This window comes from Lichenostomus cassidix, chromosome 12 (assembly GCF_008360975.1).
Source record: "Lichenostomus cassidix isolate B80296 chromosome 12, HeHo_3.0, whole genome shotgun sequence".
Lineage (NCBI taxonomy): Eukaryota > Metazoa > Chordata > Aves > Passeriformes > Meliphagidae > Lichenostomus > Lichenostomus cassidix.
The window spans coordinates 1,540,459-1,552,841 of NC_139493.1; positions in this window are offsets into that span (position 1 = coordinate 1,540,459).

A 12,383-nucleotide genomic window follows, 5' to 3' on the forward strand; every position below is an offset into this window, starting at 1 on the left:
AGGGAAGAGATGAAACGTCAGAGGATGTAAAGAGTGGAGAACAGTGGAGACTCTGCTAATTAGTGCCTGAAGGGAGAGCAATTCCCTTGGCTTGGCTCTCCTTCAGTCAAGTGCATTCCAATAAAAATCACAAATATCTGATCCCCACACTGAGGGCAGCCACAAAGCACAGCCAGATGTCATTTTGCCATGGCTTTTTTTATAAAAGTAGGATCACACAAGGCATGTTTAATTGGAGAAGAATGAACAAATAATATTGGTCAAGGTGCCTCTGTGTTTATGATTTTTGCCCTTGTGTGTCTCATCCCAGCATCACTAAATTGCTGACTCTTACCTGCTTATTTACAGCAAGCAGGGGAGGTCTGTGCCATTTTCTTATCTGGTTTGATTTGAAGCAGATTAATAATTTGAGTAGTTTGAAGTCTGGAGACAGTTTTGAAGAGCTCAGTTTTCAGGGTTCTGCTTCATCTGTTCATATTGTCCTGAAATGATTTTTTTCCCACACCAGCCACCCCCCAAGATTAAATATGCATTTGAACTAAGCAAGTGCTATTTCCCATTTATATTCAATAGAAAGTTTAATTTAGATGTTCAAATATGATTCAGGGGAGATTGAAGGTGTATCAGTGTGACTGCAGAGCGAGCAGGGCTGTGTTGTGCTGTCCCAAGAGCAGCTCAGGGGCAGAGCTGGAAATTGCACTGTGGTTTCACTTTCTCTGCGTTCAAAAAAGAACCCAAAGCCCCTCAAATTATGGTTGCTCCTGTCTCCAGAAGGAAATTATTTCCCTTTATGTGTGTTAGATGCATTACACTGAGGTGGGGAGGGCCATGGGAGCACCAGTTGTGCTCCATGGGGAGCCAAGGAACATTCATCCTCCCTCTTGCCTGTCCCCACAGCTCCAGGGTGGGATTCCGTAACCCAGGCAAAGAGGGGAGAATATTTTCTGGCATTCAGCAGTTGCAGCAGAGCAAAGCAGGGCTCAGCACTGCATGCAAGTGGAACATTCTTTGCCCCTTCTTTTCTCTTTGAAAGCTCAGAAGCATTAAAAGAGCTTGAATATAAGTTTTTCTCCTGGGAACAGTGGCCAGAGTGGCCTTGGCTGTTGTGTGTTGTCACCAGAGGTGCTGCATGCACTGCTCCCTGAGCTGACACAGCTGTACACCCCTAGCCTTGGGCTCAGCAGAACCATGGCACTTAAATCAGGTCTAGTTATCCCTGGAATGTTCCAGGCCAGCTTGGACAGGGCTTGGAGCAGCCTGGCATAGTGGAAGGTGTCCCTGCTTCTGCTTGTCACAAATCCCTGGTCGGTTTGCACTGAATTGCTGCTGCACCCAGGGACACCTGGTATTGTAACACACCACCTGAGCTGTTTGTGTCCTGTTTGCTGCTGCTTGCTTCATGGCACCGATGAAAGCTTTTATCTCCCCTTCCGTGGAGCAGGAATGACAACCTGCTGGCAGCTGGGCTGACCCCAGTGCCATGGGAAAGGAGATAAAGGGTAAAAATCCTCCTCTGGAGCTTTTACAGCAAGTGGTGTTTGCTTTGCTCCTCAGCTTCCCTCCTCCTGCACGAGGGCATGCAGCAACTGCATTTTGCTAATTAGTGCCTCACATCTTTTATACTTTTTATCTAATTGATACAGAAAATGGAGGTGGTTCACCATGGAAAAGCACCAAGTGTTTTGTTGAGCTGCTCCTGACAGTGACTGTTCTGGTTTAGTGATAGCTCTAATGACAGATCCTTGTTCACTGACACTCTTCCCAGGAGAGGATGCCAGGGGATGGATAATTGGACATACTGGAACCACCTAGAAACTTTTATATCATTTTATATTGAAAAGATAATGACCATTTGTGTCTTGAAGTGACCTAAAACCTGTAGAAAGGCAATATGCCAAAGCACATGGAAGTTGGGTCCTGTCCGCCTCCTGACAGACGTTTGTCAGAGGATTCCATATCAACTGGGGATAAATTTAAATGTCCTCCTAGCTGCATACTAATTCTGGGTATTCTGGCTTGCATGCAGAACGAGAGCTTCTGCTTTATATCTGAACAGCAGCACTGCATTTCATCAAAAATGGAATTAAAAAATTAAAGATTTTAAAAAGTTGGGATCTGGAGCGACTGAAGAGATCACTGCAAGACCCACTCTCTGTGGGCACATGGAGCTGGGATATGGGACAGTGAGGAATGTCCTGGCTGTCACTGGATTGAATTGAACAGTCAGCCAATCCTTTTCCCCCAGCTCTGCTCAGGTCAGATGCAGAATCCCAGAATGATCTGGGTTGGAAGGATCCTCAAAGCCCATGCAGCTCCAGCCCCTGCCATGGAAGAGACTTGCCCTTCCACAGAGCAGCTTGCTCCATTCTGGTTGCTGTTACTGACTAGGAGTTGTTTTCATCTGGTACATTTTCAACACACTTTCATTTAGTATTTTAGCAGCCAAAAGCAGAATGATTTTTCTTTTGTCAGTGGGAAGTGAAGGGAAGAAGAAGGAGCTGCAGGAGAGAGGAATGCTGAGGAAATGAGAGCTGAGCTGATCTGAGTGGATTTGCTCCACCACATTGGATAACAGTGCTTTGCTTTGCTTTTGGGCAGATGGAAGGTGGAGGGGCAGAGGGCTGGAACTGGGTGATCCCAAGCTCCCTTCCAAGCCCAGCCATGCTGTGATTCCATGAAATGCCATTGCAGGCAGCAGTGGCTGCTCTGGCATTCTCTCAGCCTCCAGGAAATGCTTTTGCTGTGTCTCCAGAATGGCATTTCCTTGGCAGAGGCTGGTTTGTGCAGGATGTGGCTGTGGCACCAGGGCAGCTCCACCCATCCCAGCTCAGGCTCACTGGGCACAGGGTGCCCTTGGACCATGCTGGCATTTTGGGAGCAGCACTGACAGCAGCCTGGGCTTCTCTCTGACTTCCATAAATCCGAGAGATCCAGCAGTTTGCAAATCTGCCAGGGAAATTTTGCTTGAAGATCCATCACAGTCACAATGTCCTGGTGTCATACCCCAGGCAGCTGGAGAATCTTGCAGGCAGTGCTTGTCTATAAATCCCAGTTTCAGATGTTTCCAGAGCTGTGCAGCTCTGCTAATCCCAGTGTGTAAGGGTGGCACTCTCAATATTGGCTCCAGCAGGAATTTTTGCACATTTTATGTCTAAGAGGTTGTAAATATTTTCTATCCATGTGTAGTTAAATGTCTACATGTTGTAGTGGTGTAAGGAAACTTCCTCACTCACTCTAGCCAGGGTTTTGCTGTCCTTTGTCCCCAGGAGTTGTGAATTACTGATGGGATTTTCACTTAAGTGAGGTTCTGTCCATGTGTCCCAGTTCCACTGTTGGCTCATTTCTATTCCCTATTTTTCTGTGTAATTGTAATGGATTTTTTTTCATAAAAAGTCATTTTGCACCTGGAGCACTGAAGCTTGATGATATTTACACGTTCTAGCTCTTTTTTTAAATGCCAACTCAATGTACAAAGGTTAATTCTTTTTTTTTTTGGGGTGTTTTTCAGATGTTGCTGAATAAAAAATCTGATAAAAAGACTGTAGAGAGCTTGTATAGATGCACAATATATTTTTCAGTCCTTGTGTATTTGACAATATATATAGACACGAAAAAGAGTTTTTTCTTCTCAGCCTGTGATTTTTCTTACACACTGATGCTGTAATTTGTGTAGTACAAATAGATATATTGTGTGTATAGTGCTAAGCTATGCACATCTATAAAAATCCATGTGGTAAATCATCTCTCTTGTGTCCTGCTGTATCCTCTGAACTTCCATCATGTCCTGCTCCTTGTCACTGCCCAGATCTGCAGGAAATAGTGCTCTGAGCAGGGAATCTGCCTCAGCCTCCTCAATCCCTGTGCATGACACAATCACATGGAATAAAATGGGGACTGGAGGTGACAACCAGGAGCACATCTGGGCTGGGGGGAGAGACTTCCCTCCTGCATGGATTTAGCTGGAAATAGAGACCTTGATAGCTGATAAAAAGGCTGTGACAAAGGTAGTATTTTTTTCTTCTAGAGAGAAGTTTAAAAGGAAAGAAATTTTATGGAAGATGTGTGAATAATGTCAGTGGATGCCTTTCCAAAATGTCACAGGGCCCCTGTAAGTGGTTCTGTCAGGGTTTCCCAGAGAACTGCAGTCCTCAGCAGTTCTAAATCACTTCCCAGCTCATGGGAACAAATGACTTTGCTGTGGGAGAATGGAGTTCTGGTCCATGCAGCCTCATGGGGTCAGGGAGAGTTGGGAACAGAGGGCTTTGGGCTCCACGTGAAGCTCAGGGACTCCATGGCAGCTGGGAGGCACTGGTGACACTCAGTTCTCCCATGGTGTTATTTCTCCCTCCTCCATATCTGTGTGGTTTAATATGCACAAAGGACAGGGTTAGAAATCAATTCAACTAATTTATTGTAATTGCTTTATGATTTCTTTGGTAACTTTGAATATAACCTTGCCTTGGGGTGTTGGTTTCCTGTTTTGCTCCCACCTGGTTGGACTATTCTGTCCCTTTCCAGCTGTATCTGAAAGGAGAGTTACCCCATCAGGGCACAGACCACTGCTTAGGGACTGGCAAACATGGCATTTTGCCTCTTTGCTTGGGTTTCAGTCATGTGGGTAGAAAAGAAGAGGTTGAACAAGTCTGTGAATGGGAAGGAATTAAGAGTTACTAATTTTTGTGTATCTGCTGGTGGCTAAGATGTCATTCTCCTTTCTACAAGTGCTGGTTAACAAACATCTAAATCCCTCTGTGACCAGGGACAGCACCCAGGCAATGGCTGGAGCTGTGCCAGGGAGGGTCAGGCTGGAGATCAGGAAAATTCCTCCCCAGAGGGTGCTGGCACTGCCCAGGCTCCCCAGGGAATGGTGACATTCCTAAATCTGCCAGAGCTCCAGGAGCCTTTGGACAGGGTGGGATTGTTGTGTCTGTACAGGGCCAGGGTTGGACTGATGATCCTTGTGGGTTCTTCCAGCTCAGGATATTCCATGATCCAAACTTCCTCCTTCCCCCCCCCCCAGTTCTGTCACAGTTTAAGTGGCACTAAAAGAGAGGAGTCAAAGAAATATATGCAAAGTCAAACCAGAATTATTGTACTGAGAGCACTTTTCCACCTGCCTCACATGACAGGAATATGTAGTGTGATTTATTGCTATTTTCCTGGGTAGAATTACAATTAAAGCAGCAAGAATCTCATCAGTCACCCAGCCATGTTTCCATGACATGTACAACTTGCAAGTCAAACGCTGAAATCTTTATTTGAGCAAAACTGTCCTTTGTCACAGTGCAAATGGTGTTTGAGTGAGGAGTTAATTGCACAGTTGCTAATTCTAACGAGGAGCCAGATTAGGGTAGGAGCTGTCCCAGGAGGACTGGCATCAGCAGGAATTTATATTTTGGTGGGTGTTTGGTTAATTTGTAGCAAACATGTTGGCATTGTGCACATCCAGGTGTGCAGCCTGTTCCAGTGAGAGTTCATCGCAGCAAATTCATAATTAATAAAAGTCTGAACAATGGAAAGACTTAGGAACATTCACACTATAAAAACGATTTATTACTTGTGGACTTGAAAAACCACTGTGACTGGAGCTGCTTCACGTTCCTTGTCTCAAACCCCCATCATTCTGTAGCAGTCTCTCAAATGCTGTAGTGTTTTCAAGGTCTATCTGTCTGGAAATTGTCACTTTTTCCCTAAGAAAATGCAGCTTTGCTCCCTAACAGCAGTTTGGCTCCTCTCTTTCATCCCCACTGAGCCTCTATTCCTGCTGCAGGGGTAGGAATAGAGAGGAATGTTCTGAGACATCCATGGCTCCTCACAGGAGGACTTGGGATCATTAATGACACCACTCCTGCCCCCCATCCATCAGTCACTTACCTCTCCAATAAAATGATAAGAAATCTGTTTAGCTCCGAGTAGTTGGAGTAAATCAGGGACATGGATGTGCTGATTGAGAGGCTGGAGGTTTTCCAGACTTCATCTGTGGGATGAATTGGTGAGGATTTATTTGCCCTTTCATTCCTTGACAGCTTTGCTTTCACTCATGGCAGAGGTTAGAACAATCCCACAGACTATTGGAAAAGTATTGAGATTAATGATTTTATGTGTAAACTATATTTCCCCACTCAGAATGTTAAGGGATAAGAAAATGAAGGAGCTTTTCTATTTGAGGAGATGAGATCTCAGAGGTCTTGTCTATCTTTCAGAAGAGGAATGGATGTGGTTCCCAGAAGGACTGAGGGTCTGGAGCAGCTGGTGCTGGGAGAGTTGTAAATGGTCATGATTTAGGAACTTCAGAAGGATAAGGCCTCTGGGGTCATGCAGCAGAAGGAACTTTTGCCTTATAGTGTTGGAGAATGTTGGGGCTCTTTAGAGGAGAAGAGCTGAAATGTTATTAACCCTTTAATTCCTTTTATTCAGTGGCTTCTGCCACCCAGCACTGCTGGTTTCTATTCAGACTTCCCTATAGAGATGAAAACTTGATACTAAATACTACAGTAGTCTCATTTTGCATATGATTTGAATTATTAAATTAATTGGCTTTTAAATTATTTGCTGCAGGCAAAATAGTCGAAGCATCTATTTTATCTGTGCTGATCACTTGAGCTTGTGCTGCTAGGCTTGTGTTTGCTGAGTGGATAAATGTGAGGGGAGAATCCAGTGAGAGATTGTGAAGCTGCTCTGTTTTCTGTGTGTCAGGGGAGAAAAAAGCTCCTTGCCTGTATTGACACAGGTCCTGTTCTTTATGCTGGGATAACTGGAGTGTTTGTGTTGCTGTGGATCTTTAATAGAGACAGGAACAATCCATCTTACCTCAGCACAGTGAGGACAGAGCTGTGTGTAGAACTTCCTTGCTCAGAGAATGATTTCTTTATTATAATTACATTTTAAAAGGAGTCTATAGGTATGAATGGGTTATAGATAATGTTTGGATTTAGCTTTTTGTTTCTACTTGGGGGCCAAAGGTCAGTAGAGCTCTTGACAGATCAGAAAACTGGCAGGGGTTCATCCCAGGAAAAAGAAAGCAAATAAAGTTTTGTTAAAAATGTGAAAAGGGGAGGAAGAAACACGAAAGGACTATAAAGAAATAAAATAACATGCCCTTGTACACGGTTTGTGACATCTCTTTTGGTCTATTTTATTTTTTTGCTGCCTTTCTCCTGGTCTCTGTCAAGTCTCCTAAACAAACTGTGAGGCAGCTGAAGAAGGCTGTGGAAATGAGCTGGTACCAACAGCAGGAGTGCAGTTCTTACTGACTTTGGGAAGATAAGGATCAGAGCCCGTGTGTGAGTTCAATTCATACAATTACATGAAGGAGAATGAATCACTGGGGAAAGCAAACTAACTGAGAGATGGGATTTTCAAATTGGGCCAAAAGGAAATTAGGTGTCCAGATTCCATTAAAATATAACTGAAGCTGGAGCATAACTCTCCCAGTCTCTTCTGATAAAGAGCTCAGGAAAAGTTCATTGCAGTTGATAACCTTGAAGGTTTCTAGCTCCACTATCAGCTCCAGCCTTGTCAGGAAAGAATGTGGAAACCACAGAATCCACTCCTCTGACATTAGTCCTGAGGGATGTGTGGCAGCAAAACTTCCCACTGGGGGAGGATGGGGAGCAGTTCAGTAACTGCTAATGCTATCATTTCCCACAAAACCCGTTTTAATCTGCTGTTTAGGGACTTGCAAACGGTCTTAAATAGCTGTTGCCGTTGCAGGATCTCCTTGGGAGTGCTGTTCAGTGATGCACTTAAACATCTGCACCTTCCTCTAACTGTTCTCCAAGCCATGCTCAGGCCAGTCTGAGGAGCTGCTGTGCCTGATGTTTGTGTTTCTCCTTCAGCAGCAGAGGAGTAGGGGCAGGAGCAGCCAGGGGCTCTCTGGGCTGTGCTCTCAGACCAAACCTTCTGCCACTGTTGGACAAACACGAGCTTCTGCAGATGCTCCTACTGTGATCTCCCTCCTCCTCTGGGTATTTTGACCAGCAGAGTATGAGGCTGTGCTTTGGTCTGCAGTTTACACAGATTATGGCACAGTCTCCTGGAATGGAGCACTGGGGTTCAGCTCTTTATCCTATAAAAACTGGCTGAGGTTTTGCTAAATGCCTGATATGAATCCAGCCAGGGAGGTGGTATTGTCAGTACCATTTATTGCTGCCTTTTTTCAGAAAGCCATGTCAAAACAGCCAGGAGTTCCTTTCAATCAAGGAGAGAGACACAGTAAAATTGATTATTATAGAATCACGGAATTGTTTGAGTTGTAAGGGAACTTAAAGCTCATCCAGTGCCATCCCTGCCATGGCAGGGACACCTTCCACTGTCCCAGGCTGCTCCAAGCCCTGTCCAGCCTGGCCTTGGGCACTGCCAGGGATCCAGGGGCAGCACAGCTTCTCTGGAAAACTTGATTCTGTTATGATTCTATCATGATCTACTGAATGAATGCACATAATTCATTCTGGGAGGATAGAACCAGGTGAGGCACAGTGGGAGTAGAGCTGTACCCCGCCTGCTCTTTGGTTTTCCTGTTGTGAAATCAGAGGCAGATGGATGCTGGGCTTCCACCAACAGGAGGCAAGTCAGAAACACTTGGTCATGATGAAAAATATGAATTATAGAATCATAGAATATCCTGAGTTGGAAGGAACCCACAAGGATCACCCAAGTCCAACTCCTGGGCTTCTCCTCACTGGCTATGTAGAGGTGTCATGGCATCTGAGTGAAAAACACTCTGGAAAACTGAGGGCCAGAGAAATGAAATTAGGCTCCAAACCTCTTTACCTTAATTGTTTTATAGTTCTCCTCTTCCTGCAGTAGCATTTGGAGGCTGAATTCACTGTGTGTCCAGAGTGGTTTCACAGTGTGCAGGGAGGAACACCAACCAGAGGGATTTATGGCTCCCAGTGAGGCTCAGGGGCTCTGCAGAGCAGCATGGAGAGAACCCAGTGATGGCTATACATAAAAATGTATAAAAAGAAAAAGAGAAAAAACCATCAGGCATCACCAGCACTGAGGGATTGGCTCCTGAAGTGACCTGGAGTCCCCAGGGTGGGCTGGGAGCCCTCTGGAAAATCAGTCATTGTGCATGAATGCAGCAGGAACATCCAGGGAATGCCCCAGTAGGAAAAACTGTAAAAAAAAAAACCTGCCAAGAGCTGTTTTTCCAGTTGAGAGCAGAAAGCTGGAGCTGCAGTTTTTAAAGTTTTTGTGGGTTTTTTTTTTTACCTTCTTTAATCACTGCAAATCAATGACTCCATGGAGAATTATATGATTTAAATTCCAGCCCCCTACTCCCATAATGGGGATAAAAATTACGGTTTCAAGTGATTTTTTTGGGAAAAAAAAAACCAAACCATGCTATAAAATTTCATACAAAATGTTTCACAGCTGCTGAGAATTTAAGGATAGTTAATGCTTCCAGATGCACCCAAGAAAAATCTCATTTTGAACCTGTCACGCCACTGAAGTTAATGAGATGTAAGCTCTTAAGTAATTTAGTCACTTTTGAATATTTTACTTAATGATCAATTCCAGATTTTTCAAAGTATCTATTTTCATGTATTTCAAAAAAACTGTTATGATGCTTTTATTATGCTTCAGCATTCCTTTGGTTTACTTGACAGAACTATACAGCAGTACAAATTTAACGGTGTTATCTCCTGTATCTCACTAAAAAGAAAAATTAGTCTTTTGTTGTTTTCACACAGATAGGGAACATCACAGAGGGCTGCAATGTGCTGAGGAATAAGGGCAGGTGGAGAACTGGAGCTGTGGGAAGGAGTTTGGGGAGTGTGGGGAGGTGGCATGGGGAGTGATCTGAGTCACTTACAGCCAGTGGCAACCGAGGGCTGCAGAGGGAAAAATGGGAAGAATTAGGTGAAGGGAAAAGGCTGGTGGAGGAAGCAAGCAGCAGTGAAGTTAAATACAAATCAAGTCCTTCAGTGTGAGCTCTGCAGCTGCTGTGATGAGTGAGGCCAGGGGAGGCTGATGCAGAGCAAGGCAGAGAGAGGTGGATAAAAGTTCTCAGCTACAAAGCACTGCAGTATTGGAAGGAGCTGATTACAGGATGACAGTTCAGGAGAAACACAAAACATTCCCTCCGTGTGACACAGCAGAGAAACCTTGGCTGGGGTGGGCTAGTGGAGTGTCTTTTCCTGCAGGGATACAGTGCCTGTTTGAGTTCAGGCAGTGTGTGGCAGCGCTGGGATCTGCAGCTCAGGCACTCTGGCTTTTCCTGAGGAAAGACTTCCACCGGCAGCAGGTTCACCCTGCCCTCCAGGCGTGGGGCTCTGAACCAGCAGCACAGGGAGTGGGACAAGGCAAATTCCAGTTGCAGCAGAAATTCCTGGTGTTCGCTGTGATGGTGGGTGTGGAACAGGATCCCTGCAGCAAACAGCCCCTCCTGGTGTGTTGGGGGGTTTGTGAAATGGCTCCTTCCAGCTCCAATCCCACATTCCTGGATGCTTTTCCTGTTGTGCACATCCATGGTGATGCTCTGCAGGATGGCGAGATGGTCACAGATGTACCCAAGGGACTTGTCCTGTCCCCATGCAGGGCACCTCAGCTGTGCTGGAGATGTTGCTGGAGTAGCTCTCACCTGCTTATCCCAGTAATTTCAGGAATTTCATTGCAGTGGTTTGTCCTCAGCCTTATTTTCAAGGTTGCCAGCACAAAGCACGAGGGGTTGCCTGATTTGAACTCAAAGATGTTTCTTTTATCACTGATGTCCCAGATTGTCAGGGGCAAGGGGTGATGTTTATGTCCTTCTCTCTGGATCTCAGATTCCCTGACCTATTTCCACTTTCACCCTTTTTTGAAACCAGTGGCCCAAACTGCTGGTCTTTTCACAGCCACCTTTTAGTGACCCAGGGAGTACTTTGCTCCTGGGGCAGGGCTGGAGGACAGGTTGGATGAACACGCTGGTGGCCTTGTGCTCTTCATTGCAAGACCATGTTCTGGGTCTGTCTTGGTTTGTGGGTGAAAATACCTTCTCAATCCAATAAAATATGATTTAGGTGAGGAATAAGAAGTGGGTTTAGCTGGAATACTGCACCCCACACTTGAGTGAGTTATCTACTCTTCAGGGGACTGGAATATTTTAGTATTGGGTAGCCAAGGAGAAGGAACAGTGCAGAAGTTTACTTGGGTATGAAATATCTGCTCTTACACAGCCTCTCAGAACTGTTACCCAACTGAAAACTAACAGTGGTCTTCCCTTCCTGTTTTCCAATTTCCAAGCTAGACTCAATCCCTGATTCTGAGCAAACCAGGGGTGTTTTTTTTTGTCTTCAGTGAAGAGTAGATGCAAATACATTTTGAAGGCAATTAGAGTATTTTTATTTTTGCTCACAATAAACTGCAAGCACAATAAAACTGCTAGCACAAGGTTGAAGGTTATTCACTAAGATTATATGCCACATGTGATTAATCTCTTCCCCACTTTTTATTTTTATTAGCAAGATTTTAAATATCATGGGGATCTCTACAGAATTCTAGAAGGTCAGATAAAAAGGCTGAAAACACTTAGCACAGGTGGCTGTGTGTGCAGAATACACTGCCTTAACGAGGTGCTTCTTGCTGCTCTCAGGTGATCTGAATCTCCCTCCAGGATTCCCAGCAGCATCAGCTTCCCTGCAATCCTGCAGATCAGCACATCCCTGAGAAGTGTGGCTGTTCTCAAGCCATTTTCCCCTGCAGTTCTCTAGCAGCATTGCTCTAAAAGATGATAAATGACAGAAAAGAGCAGGGAACACAAGGCCTGTTATTCCCCAGTGCAAAGGAACATGTTAAACATCTCTCCTTCCTGGCACTCCTGGCTGCTGTTGGATTGCTGAGCTCACTGTGCAGTGTGGCTCTGTCCTCCTGCACGGCCACATGTCCCTGTCACCTTCCTTTTCAGCAGTGACTGTGCTTCTGCAGATCTGCAGCCAGCCAGGTGACAACAGACTCAGCCACAGCCACACAGAGCAGCTGCTGAGGTCTGTCCACCAGCACAGACTGCTCAACACAAGCATGCCCAGAAGGCACAGGGAGCCCCAGATTGTCTGGAATCAAGGCTGGCAGGTGGGGATGGAGGGAGAAGAGCAGGATGGCTGTTCTGGAGGGCAAACCATGCACAGGTTAGGATATGGTCACTGAGGAACCAACTCCTTGGACCCAAGGGGATGTGTTCTTCCACCAGCTTGGGAGTATGTTCAAGTAGAGCCTGGAAAAGTGCTGCAGGAAGCTGAGGAGATGATGGAAAAGAGGCTTTGCTTTGCACCTTTTGACACCTGTTCAATTCAGTGTTTTCCAAAGACAATGCTGTGATGTCATGCAAGGTGGAAGCCTCCAGTGACCAGCCTTGTCCTCAGTGTCCTTTCCTCTGGCTAAAGCACAGTGAATCTTTGCTG